The 13,640-nt window shown below is 34.8% G+C and overlaps 1 long non-coding RNA gene across 1 annotated transcript in view; it reads left to right on the plus strand.

Annotated features, from left to right (window-relative positions):
- LOC125268529 overlaps positions 1-1,244 on the plus strand; it is a 130,904-nt gene extending 129,660 nt beyond the window's left edge. Inside the window, exon 4 of the long non-coding RNA XR_007184922.1 lies at positions 848-1,244. This is a non-coding gene — a long non-coding RNA (uncharacterized LOC125268529). The remainder of the gene's footprint in view (positions 1-847) is intronic.
- The last annotated feature ends 12,396 nt before the right edge of the window (positions 1,245-13,640 follow it).

The raw sequence follows: 13,640 nt of genomic DNA on the forward strand, positions 1-13,640 counted from the left end.
GGTGGAGGTTTCCTAAAATTATGACAATTTCAAATATTTTAGTATTGATATGTCCCATAATGAGCCAAACAGATGGCAAAAACAGAACGACAGCATCCTCAAATTCAAAACACGCAAAGCGCGTTAAGAAGTCTAACAAGTATATTTTTTTTTCTTCTTTTTTTTTCTTCAGGACATAGAGACATGTGGTAGTGTGGCTATTATCACAAGGGTAGCGCTGAATGAGAGCTCTTAAACGCTCCTCTTCCTTTGAAAGAAGGGGATCTATTTTTTGCCCATTAGCATTGGCATTAAAACTCATTATTTTCCTCGACTGTGCTAACCATCTCCTCCCACGTTAGACATCATTACTGTTATTATTCATATCATTGCTTTAAAGGACAGAGAGATGTCTTGGTACTTAGCGCTCGCATTTGTTCGACTGCTGGTGGGAAGATTTTTTTTTTCTTCTGTTGAATTATTTTATTTATATATTTTCTTGAAATTGGTATCATAATGGAAGTTATTGTGTTGGCAGAGCGTAAAACTGCCGCTTGTTTCTTAATACTGTGGAAGCTCACCTGACCTGAAACCTTGAGACTGTAAATTTCATTTTTATATATGCCAGTTTCATAGCATAATAAGCTGCTGTACCTGTATGGCACGTACCATCAACGAGCTCTTTAACATCCCACCCTACACCTGCACTCCCACTTAGAGTTAAGTTTCAGTTTCCAAGTGCTCCTCAAAGTGCTTGTTTTTCAACTCCATTTGATCCTTATCAAACTTAGAGAAAAAATAAAACAGAGAGAGGAACAGGGTGGCATCTGTGATCTCTAGTGACCCTTTCCTCACTCTCTCCTGCCAGGCCAGTCTGGGGATTGACACATCAGATGAAGATATGAAGTGGTGGGTGTGCGTGGAGGCGGGCCAGGCGCCCAGCGAGTCCCCGCGCTTCTCACTTGGTTAACACCTCACACAGAGCACAGAGCCAGGAATACACTGCCTCTCTCTCTCTCTCTCTCTCTCTCTCTCTCTCTCTCTCTCTCTCTCTCTCTCTGACTAAAACAGTTCATTTGGACCTGCAGGGTCTTCTGCTCCTCAGAGCTTCCACTGATGGAGGTGGGAGATATTCTTAACTAATGGCGGAAAAACAAGAATGATTATTGAACAGTTCCAGTTGTTCCAATTGTTTGCACGTATGTAACTTGTCTTTCATAGACCTTGTCTTTCATTTTTATGTTGCATTGATTTTTTATTATTTTATTATTATTGTTATTATTAAACTTACAGATTTACAGATTTCAGCTTTTTTACTTTTGCTATATGAAGATCAGAGTACGTTTTGAGACTTTTTATAGGGCTTCATTTTTTTCTGCTGTTCAAAAGCATCTTATGTATAGTTTTTATGTAGATTCTATTTATTTATTTTTTTTTTTTCAATTTTACACAAATTATGACTTTTTTTTTTTTTGACAGGAACTTTCATTAATAAGCCTTTATCTGACCGAGTTCTGCTGTGCTCTAAATCACTCACAAATCGATTTCGATAATCGATAATTCGATAATCTCCATTCAGTTTCACACAATGTTAGTTGTTTTCATGCCTTTTGCACAACATTGCACCATTTCATGCTTATTCATCTTCAGAAATATCTTTATTCCTCCCATATTGCATGAGAACTGTGACTTGCTTAATAATATGCAACAACATCTAAGTAGGGTTTCCATAGATCTGGCAAATTATTTTGTCTGAGATTGATACCAGTTATCTAAAAAGACATGGATAAATAAACAAACAGACATTTTCTTAGAAAAACTAAAATCTAAATGTTTATTCTACTGAAATCTTACTGATATGTCACTTGCATAATAATTTGGAACGCAGTGTAGTCGATGTGAGTACAGTGGTTCTAAACTTAATGTTATGAAGTGACGAGAATACTTTTTGTATTTGTCAACAGCTTTTGTCTCTTCCCTGTCATTCTCCAATGCTGTTTACATTTAGCGCTTCCAGGTTCTACGTCAGAACGCTGGCTCCTGCGTCAGCATCACACGCATGTGCCAAAACTGAGCTGGCATTTTGATATAGAACCTGGAAGCGCTGAATGTAAACAGGCAAAGGAGAATGACAGGGAAGAGATGAAATTGTTGAATGAAGTCATTATTTTTGTTTTGTTTTTGAACACAAAAAGTATTAAAGTTGAACCACTGTAGTCATATGGACTATTTTAACGATGTCTTTACTACCTTTTTGGACCTTGAAAAGGCAATGACGTTGCTGCCTATGTGGGTTCAGACACCTCTTGAATTTCATCAAAAATATCTTAATTTGTGTTCCGAAGATGAACGAAGTTCTTGGAATGACATGAGGGCGAGTACTTAATGATAGAAATTTCATTTTTGAGTGAACTAACCCTTTAATGGTGTGATGATGTTGAAACTCAAAATGAGTGAGTTTGAGGAACTCAACCAGGGTTGCCAGGTCTGCGGGTAGGTAGATCAGAGCGGCAAATTTGTATTCAAATTTAAAAAGTATCCCAGTTCCATAAGAAAACCGCGGACTTGACAACACTGAACTCAACAGTAGCCTGTATTTACATGCAAGGAATGTGACATTGTATTAGAAGCACAATGTGTTTAACCATTGCTGAGTCTATTTAAATCAAGGCTTAGAAGATTAATAACCGGTTTGGTCAAATCAAGAACAAGAGATCAAAGTCCTCTGCTTTAAACAAAAGACTGTATTTCATTCACTAATGGAGAATTAGAGGCAGCACTGTTTCACACAGTTATCACCATAAGACCTACGGTAACCTTTGCAATTATATTATGAAGGACAACATTTTTATCACTTTTATTTATTTATTTATTTATTTATTTTTACTTTTAAGTGTACTTGTCCTAAAGTATTAAACTTTATTTCATTTATATAACGTTTAATGTATATATATATATATATATATATATATATATATATATATATATATATATATTTGTGAATTCTTTATACTTTTAAACCATTTTTTAAAATAATTTTTAATATTTGTTTGTATTTTTAACATTATTGATTTTTTTTTATTTTTATGCTTCATAAATGCTGGAAGAAATTTTATATTAAAGGTGCCCTAGAATCAAAAATTTAATTTACCTCGGCATAGTTAAATAACAAGTTCAGTACATGGAAATGACATACAGTGAGTCTCAAACTCCATTGTTTCCTCCTCCTTATATAAATCTCATTTGTTTAAAAGACCTCCGACGAACAGGCGAATCTCAACATAACACCGACTGTTACGTAACAGTCAGGGGTCATTAATATGTACGCCCCCAATATTTGCATATGCCAGCCCATGTTCCCAACATTATGAAAGGCATTAGACAAGGGCAGAATGTCTGGATCTGTGCAGAGCTGAATCAACAGACTAGGTAAGCAAGCAAGATCAATAGCAAAAAATGGCAGATGGAGCAATAATAACTGACATGATTCATGATAACATGATATTTTTAGTGATATTTGTAAATTGTCTTTCTAAATGTTTCGTTAGCATGTTGCTAATGTACTGTTAAATGTGGTTAAAGTTACCATCGTTTCTTACTGTATTCACGGAGACAAGAGCCGTCGCTATTTTCATTTTTAAACACTTGCAGTCTGTATTAATTCATAAACACAACTTCATTTTTTTATAAATCTCTCCAACAGTGTAGTAATTAGCCGTTAGCCATGGAGCACTATCAAACTCATTCAGAATCAAATGTAAACATCCAAATAAATACCATACTTACGCGATTAGACATGCTGCATGACGAACACTTTGTAAAGATCCATTTTGAGGGTTATATTAGCTGTTTGAACTTTTTTTTATGCTTGTTTAAGGCAAGCGCGAAGCTCTTGGGGGGCGTGGGAGCAAGGAGAATTTAAAGGGGCCGCGCAGCCCTGAATCGGCGCATATTCTAATGATGCCCCAAAATAGGCAGTTAAAAAAAATGAATAAAAAAAATCTATGGGATATTTTGAGCTGAAACTTTCACAGACACATTCAGGAGGACACCTTAGACTTATATTACATCTTTTAAAAAAAAGTTCTAGTGGCACCTTTAAAGTTTGAAAAGCTTCCATTGACTTATGGAATGCAAAGAGTGATGATGTCAGTGTGATTTTTGCATATTAAATTGTGTTTATGCCATAATAAAGAGTGACTGGTCTTGTCATTCTTGCACATATTGAACCATCTATGGCCATCAGTCTGTGCCACAATATGTGAACAAGAAGATTAGCAAGCATCAAACCTAAAGCTGTAACTGTTCTTTTATTCCCTGCAGGACTTGCAAAGTTTAATAATATTATTTCTTTTATTCTAATGTTTGGACGCAGCGTAGTGTGTACACTTGTGTTTGATCAAAACCAGGGTGACTGGGCTCTGGTTGTTCCTTGCAATTAAAGTTTCATGAATTCTGAGACAGGAACTTTGTATGGGTCTCCAGTGTGTCTGTAATTACTTTTTGTGGTCACCTTTTTTGAAGTCTTAACGCTTATATAAAATTCAGCTTATTTCCTTGTTATTGGTAAGAATATATTACTTTTTTCCACATTTATGCAATAATGATTTGTATGTTTGAAAAATGCCTCGTAGCATTCACACCTTTCTTTCTTTTTCTCTCTCATCATCATCGTCCTCATGGTGGTTGTCATCAATAGCTGATTCCGGCTCTGTTGCTCATCAGTGCCGCAGAGCTCAGGTCTATTTTTTCCTCTGTCCTGTTTACATAATCAAGGCAATCACATGGTTTAAGTTCTCTATGGCAAACATAAAGGCAAGTTATGATTCATATAAAGATTAAATTCTGAACACTTACCTCATTGCAGACCTTGCCCAAGACATCTAAATGTCCACTGAGCTTTGAGCCATTAAAGGAACTCATGACAAAATGTTGTTCCAAACTGTATGACTATCTTTCTTCCATTCATGAGCGAAACATTCATTTGAGTTGGATCTTTTCAATGTGTTGTTTAGTCCAGTTCACTAAATAGTTAAAGGGTTACTTCAGGATTTAGCATTAAGCTTTGTATTAGTAGAATACCACTAGTATTTTCGAATTACTGTGCTTTCCCCCTTCATATCAGCCCGAGATGAGAGATTTATGCATTTTTATTCTGTAAAAAAGCCTCCGATGACGCAAAAATCGCCATTTTGCGTCATCGGAGGCTTTTTTGGCCAGAGGCATAAAACTACAGCCAGTAATAGCAGGTAGTTCCGCAATTTTTCACCACGCCCATACATATGCGCTTTTGAGGTTACTCACGGACATAGATCAAAGATTTTATCAAAAGTGGGTGTCAATTATATTTTTAAGCTTAACATATTTTGTTATAGTCTGCACTTCATCAGTGGTTCATTTCGCAAATTTATCGGTCTCTGCAGTCATCTCAACCAATACAGCAACAGGCTTTGTGGTAACGTTAGCATAAATAGATAAATAGACTAACTCAGTTTTACAGAACAGTGGCTTTACTTTGATAACAGTCAACTTATATGCAACTTATATGTAATTGTCTATCTAACGTTACTTTGCTAAGTTTGCAGTTTTACTGCTACCTATGTGCTACCTACAACACTACATATAGGCTACTGTGTTATCAGTCTAGTATCAGCGAGTCTTACCTCTAGGCGAATACGCTTAGTACCAGATGCCCAGGCTGTTCGTCCTCTGGGAAAGTGAATATCGATCGCGGTGTCCTTCAGAATGGTTCTCTTCATTGCAAGGATATTTGGTTCGTAGTCCTCGTGCTTGAAATGGAGACTACATATTCTGCGGTTTTTAGGTTTTCTATAACGGTGTCATCTCCAAACTTCGGGTGTTTGATGGCCCGCAGCCACTGTTTACATCGCTCCAAATCTTTAACTTAATCGGAAAATGATGGAAACTCTCACGCCACACATTAATGCAGTGGTGTAAAGTATTTGAGTAAATGTAATTAGTTACAGTACTTAAGTATGTTTTTGGCTACTTTGTAGTTTGAGTATTAAAAATATTAGCAACTTTTACTCTCTACTTGACTACATTTTTGAATAAGTATATGTACTCTTTACTACAATACATTTGTGATGAGTAATGCAACTACTCGTTACGTTTTGCATGGCACCTAACTTTTTCTGCTGCAGGTGATGAGGCTGATGACGTGCAGTGCAAGTAGGCTTTGACTATTTAATTGTACTTAACATTATTTTATTTATCCATTATACTGAAGAGACTTTTTTGAAGGATATTGGTTTACTTATGCCCTTCTTGAGCACTTAAGCTTGACTTGAGTGTAGACGTTTAAGACGCTGTTGTGTCTGCCTTTATTTATCGCAATGTTGAGGTGTTCAGTTTTATTTTAATTTTAGAAAATAAACGTGACCGGTCTCCTCACAAATCAACTAATTCTTGTTTTTCACCGGCATGTCTCTCAGGTGTCGAGGACTAGTGCATCTTTGAGCTTACATTCAGTACGAGTAAAATACTTAAGTAACGTTAAAATCAGATTTTTACTCAAACCACATTGGAATTTGTGACTTGTAACTTGTAATGGAGTCATTTTCACTGTAAGGTGTCTTTACTTTTACTGAAGTATAGTTTTCAGGTACTCTTTACACCTCTGCATTAATGTATGTTTACATGCACACTCATCATGAGATTATAATTGGATTTTGGCCATAATGTGATTAAACGTTACTTCATGTAAACACAATACTTTGAGTAAACTAACATGATTAAGCTAGTAATCGTAGTAAACGATCACAAATAAACTATGTGGCTTATGGCTATTTTAATTGCAATAAACAGGCATGCAAACACATTAATCGCATTGTTACCGCTCTGACCATGTGCTCGGTCTGTGCGTTGTTCAACTTCATGAATGAACTCCGTGACATTTTTCTGAAGTTTCCCCTCGACTCCGAATCGCTAAACTCTTTCAAGTTTCAAGAAAGCGGTGCAGTCTATGCAAACCCAGTTACAGTGGCATTGCGACGTTCATCATGTCACAAAATAACCTTCCAGTATGTCCACAGAAATGTCATTTGCACTTGATGTAAGTAGATTAAAACAGTGGCCGGTAACATGCCTGTGAAGAGGTTTGCTTGTGTCATCTTATTGTGATTAAAGGGATAGTTCACCCAAAAATGAAAATTATCCCATGATTTACTCACCCTCAAGCCATCCTAGATGTATAAAACTATCTTCTTTCAGACAAACACAGTCGGAGATATATTTAAAAATATCCTTAGTCCTCCAAGGTTTATAATGGTTGTGAATGGCTGCCTAGATTTTGAAGACAAAGAAATGCATCCATCCCTAAAAAATTAATCCATATGACCCCAGGGGGGTTAATAAAGGCCTTCTGAAGCGAATCGATGTGCCATGCGAACACTATGCCATGATGTACTACGCTATGTCCTAGGCTATAAAGTGTAGTACATCATGTCATTGTGTAGAACGTCATGGCATTGTGAACTTCGCGCTGGAAGCTCATCATTTTACTTTATAAAGTTTTAAATAAGGATATTTGTCTTACAAAAACACATTGATTTGCTTCAGAAGGCCTTTATTAACCCCCTGGAGTCGTATGGATTAATTTTTTAATGGATGGATGCATTTTTTGTCTTCAAGATCTGGGCAGCCGTTCACAACCATTGTAAACCTTGGAGAACTAAGTATATTTTTTTAAATATATCTTCGATTGTGTTCATCTGAAAGAAGATAGTCATATACACCTAGGATGGATTGAGGGTGAGTAAACCTTGGAATAATCTTTATTTCTAGGTGAACAATCCCTTTAAGTCCGTACTCTGATTATTGCAAATAATCACATTATTGGTGTACATGTAAATGTAGTCAATGTGTAGTCAAAAATACATCACAGAGCAAAGAGGGCACTGACAATGTGCCAACAGACAAGACAGAGCTGGTTACTTTTGGAATGAAACAAAGTGTCAGCTTTCAAAATTTTTTTTTTTTTAAAGAAATCCAAAAAATAAATACAAAACAATTTTGTGGCTCTTTAATGTGTCACTGTAGCGGCACATGAACCGATCATCTCTTCCTTTTTACTTCTAGTTATAGCATGAAATAAGCATGAATGAACATCAGAAGGTGTGATGTTTCAACCGAGGAAAGATGTCAATTCACCATTTTTCAAGTTCACCGATGTTAATCTACTAACTCAACTGTCTGGTTTGTTTGTCTGACCAAATGGCTGATGGCAACAGAGGCACATAATATCGCCATTATCATTGGTCAATCAAACTCCCGGCAACGGGTGAATTGCATGTAGAAGTGTGACTACCACATTGTTCAGTTTTTCCTCCTTTTGTGCTCCACAGAAGACAGACCATTATACAGGTTTGGAAGGACATGATGTCAGACTTATCATTTTTGGGAGGTCTATCCCTTTTGATACAAAAATATTATCACATTAAAGCACTTTGCATTGGTAAACAAACTAATTCCATCGCAACCCCATGCTTCGGTCCTCTTAGCAAAAATAAATAAGTCTCGCCGAGACTTCCTCTTGAGACTGCCCCTACAGGAAGCAAAGCCACAGATGGACAGAGACTTGCCTCCTTCCCTGGGAGTGCAGTGCCCGTGGTTTCTCACGTTAAATTGGACTACTTAAAGTGTACTGCAATTCTGGCCAGGGAACAGACAGAGCTCTAGAGGGATCCCATACTGATTTAAGTCACCAGGGACTCTGGCAGGGATATTTTGTCTCTCATATCTATATACTATTATGGCTTTTGCAGGAAAGGCACCATCTTGAGTGGGGATGTGAGATGAAACCAGATGGGGTCGATTCACACCACTCTGAGACAGCAAGGGTTTGGGAGGCACCCTGCAGCCACTTCTTGTTATCTTTTGTCACCAATCAAGTGACTTTTTTTTTTTCTTTTCTCCTCCTCTGCGAGTGAATTCTCATGTTTAGTGTCTACGGGTTTTCTGGCATCCAACTGCAAAAATAAAGTGAAATTTTCTACATTGCGTCCCACTGAAGGTGACATATAGACTGTGACGTGAACAAAATCATGTGGAGAGAAAAACTTGCATTAAAGATGAGTGTGAGAGGCATTTTCCATTGCCATTTTTGTGCCAGTTAACTTTAATCACTATTGTTTGTCTCATACGTACCTTGATGGACGATTTGGTGCACAGTTAGACTTTATGCAGTTCCAATATTATGTAAATAATAATAATAAATAAACAGTTAACAGGTTTGGTTATTAAATCTGATTGGATAGTATAGATTAGACTAGACAAAAGGTAAGTTATTCACTCCAATTTCCAATATTCATTGCTAAAATTTGCACATTTAATTTTTAGTGATAGTGATAGTGATTCATTCATCAGCGGTGAATGAAAAATATTAAAAATGGGTGTTTGTGTGAGGTTGTTAAATCAGGTCAACAGACGAGTAGCTTTCCCATGTTTGTTCAGTGAAAGCCATGATGGCCACCTTCCCATTCTTTCATTCAGATTAGCCCTGAAAGCACGCTATCAGCATTAATGTGTGTGTGTGTGTCATTCAGGAAAATCCAAACCCATCTCTAGGATTGCTGTGAATTTGAAAAGAATAAGCTCTCACATATGTGAGGTTTCAGCCTTTTTCTTTGCCCTCACAAAAGACATGGAAGCTCTTGGCCCATCAGTAAAGATGAGAGGAGAATGACATCCACTTCAGTCGGTAGAGAGGGCCTGTAAACTGCTCTGTTTGTCTATGTGTGTTTAATTGTGTTTGTAATTTCTGCATATATAGTAGCAAAAGGCTGCCTTTTCTGTCAAGCATTATGTAAGGAATAATTGACAACGGGTTGTTGAAAACCCAAGGTGTTTGCATTATTTCCTAAGAATTCAACGGCCCAGAGGCAATTATTCCGCTTATACTATGGTTACCACACTTCAAGACATTGTTCCAATGTTGTATTACAAGACATTTATCAGGTTTTTGTCCCTTTTCTCGATATAATTGGCTCTTGACCCATGTGGGTGTGTGTGTTTTTTTTTTTTTATATATATATTGTATATATATGTATATATATATATATATATATATATATATATATATATATATATATATATATATATATAAAATATATATAGAAATGTGTGTGTGTGTGTGTGTATATATATATATATATATATATATATATATTAAAAAAAAAAAAAATATATATATATATATATATATATATATATATATATATATATACATATATACAGACAGACAGACATAATATAATATAATAGGCTCTTGGCGTAAAGTGTATATGAAGACTTCAGATGCAAAAGCCTTTAAGTGCTGTCTGAAATTTTCTTCTAAAATGAGCATTTTTATCAATGCTCATTTTATGTAGGTTCAGTAATTTCACTTAAATGGCAATTAATAGGTCCCTTTTCATTGCACTTAAGCGTTTGCATTTGAAGACTTAATATACACTTTAAGTCAAGAGCCAATTATATGAGAGAAAATTAATTACATTACATAAGTTCATATGCCAGTGGTATATATAGTATATACCACTATAAATATTTATATATTAATTATGTGTAATGTATTTAAATATATTTAATTGTGTTATCTGCACTCATTGTTCATTCGTTTACAGGAGTCCATAATGCTTGCCTTTATAACAAAAGAGAAATACTGATAAAGCTATTTGCTGGCAAATCCCTCTCATTCACAGCTTTGTGTGTGTGTGATTTTGCATGTGGGTTTGCTGTATAAAACAATGCCCTTTGCTGTATGTTTATTACTAGAGGCATTTTCTCCTGTCTGAGATGTCAGCCAGCTGGATCTTTTTTTTTTTTTTTTTTTTTTCCCGCCTGTCCAGGGCATCACTCCAGGATATTATTGAAAGCAAGCACTGGTGTACAAACAAATATCTGAAGGACTGATGTACATTTGGGAGCAACACAAGCTTGTCATTGGATTGCGGACTAAGAGACTTCATATCAAAAACTAGTCTTCTACTTTAGTGAAATGCTCTGTAGGGCTCTATAGTCACTATTTAAGCTAATTTCTGTATGCAAGACCGTACAAGTGTTGCATAATCATAGATCTGTAGATTAAAATAGGTCTTAAAGCACTACACTAAGCATACACTTGTGCCAGGGTGTTAAAAAAAAAAAAAAAAAAAAAAAAAAAAAAAAAAAATATATATATATATATATATATATATATATATATATATATATATATATATATATATATATATATATATATATATATATATATATATATATATATATATATATATATATATATATATATATATATATATAATTTTTTTTTTTTTTTCTTTGAAACATATGTCATGTAATATAATCATCTAAAACTGACATGAAATGGCAATCCCAACCCATTTTATTTTTTATAAAATTAAGGGTTCTGAATAAAAGTGGATATTCAACAAGAACAAAATTTTGGACAGGACTGCCAGGAATTGGTTGGTTATTGAAAATGGCCATTACACACAGAACAAATTTAGAATGTGGTTCAAATTGTTACATTATGATAAATGATTTATATATTATGATTATGTTTTAGCAATGGTATAATGACCATATATAATTATTTATCAATCTCTTTATTAGAATATAAACACAAAATATGGGAAATTTTCATGCAGTATTAAACAACAGAAAAAAAAAAAAAATCAAAAAAATAATTCACACAAACACTAAACACCATCATGGTAACACACATGAAATTTTAAAAATGCAATAAACATTAATTTAACAACATTAGATGTAACATAAAACCCTAATGCACATAACTAATTAGAAAAGAAAAAAATAAGAAGAAAGTTATTTCAACGAAAATACATCAAATGTGAAGTGTCACGCAGAGAATTGTGGGAATGTCAATTAACATTTTTTACTGTAAATTATACAATGACGTTATTTTTCACTTCCAAAACTGTAAATTTAACGGTATTTTACCGTAAAATTTCATTAAATGCACCGTTAGATCTATTACATTTATTCACTGTATTTAGTATGGAAACTTTCTGTAAACCAATGAACTGTTTTTCACCGGAGTATTTTTACAGTCTTTTACCGTTAAAATCACTGTCATTTTTTACAGTGTAGGCTAAAGTGGCTAGTATTTAGTGACCTCCCCTTACACTTGAGCAAAATCAGGAATCTGGCTCTCTTTAACCTAAATGGAATGAAAAAAGGACTGGAAGAGCAAGAAAACTTTCAAAATCTGATGAGAAGCTTCTCAGAGTTTATTCTTTGAGAAATGTGTTTTTGTTGTTGTTGTTGTTTTTTACTGTATTTACTGTATTTTCTGTTTGTAAGAGACAGAAAAATGAATATGCATGGCCATTAAAACATTTATAAAACAAAGCTGGTGGTGGTATAAGACTTTGCATTTGGACATCTCTATCTATCTATCTATCTATCTATCTATCTATCTATCTATCTATCTACATAATCAATATATATATATATATATATATATATATATATATATATATATATATATATATATATATATGTATATGTATATATATATATATATATATATATATATATATATATTACACATACACACACACACACACACATACACACACACATACATACATACATAGCGGTTTCATGATATAATTTTTTTTTTTTTTTTTTTTTTTTTTTTAGTTTTTTGTACGATTTATTATCCTTTTCCCCCCTGTCATTGCTATATTTTAAAAGACACCTGAAATTACAGGATGAAAATGCACTATTGTAGCCTGAGGTATAGACACAGGCCAATAAGAACTCTCCTCTTGATTGCCATTAGAGGACTTGGCAGCTCTCCGCAGTGCTATCTACTTCAGAGGAATGGCGCTGCAGTTTTGGGGAGGCAGCCTCCTAATTTGCACATATGGAAATGCTTTTTCTTGCCATTCCACCGCCTCTGTTGTGGCCAGATGGAATTAGAGAGCGCTCAGAAGCCGTGAAGGCAAACACATCAAAAAGAGATGAGAGCGGGGCTGTTCCCCCCCACCCCCCTTTTTCCATGAGAGACCATGAGCTCTGAGATAAATAAATAAATACCCCCCCCCCCCCCCTTTTTTTTTCCCCTTTCCTTTGCTTTATATAATTACATCCAAAAACAGGTATGAAACTTTGCCTGATGTTTAATAAAGAGATGGTCTATTATTTGTCTATTATGGTCTGTACATCCGTTTGGCTTTGCAGAACATTTTGTTTTTATACTAGAGGCAGAAGTTTGTACAGCTATTAATGATAGGAAAGATTGGAGCACTCTAAATGAAATTTGTGTTCATTCACAGTCAATATATCTGGAAAAGTTTTAAATGTAATTTAAATTATGAACTGTAAGTTATGTTATGGAGAAAAATATACTGTTTGTAAATTATCACCAAAAATACAATCCATTCATTTTCCTAGTAGTACTCTTCTCTTTCCTTATCATTCTTACTTTCTCATCTCTCTTTCCTTTACTCTTTCTCTCCCTGTGAAAGTCTTGCTGTTTCAGTAACGGTCTAGACGCAGTCTTCACTGCAGCTGCATTTTATTTATCATTAAGCTCCAAACTTCTCAGTTCTTCTGCCAGCATTATAATTAACATTTAAAGTTCCAGCATAGGCTGTGTTTTTCCTCCTCAGCGA

This window comes from Megalobrama amblycephala, linkage group LG5, assembly GCF_018812025.1.
Source record: "Megalobrama amblycephala isolate DHTTF-2021 linkage group LG5, ASM1881202v1, whole genome shotgun sequence".
Lineage (NCBI taxonomy): Eukaryota > Metazoa > Chordata > Actinopteri > Cypriniformes > Xenocyprididae > Megalobrama > Megalobrama amblycephala.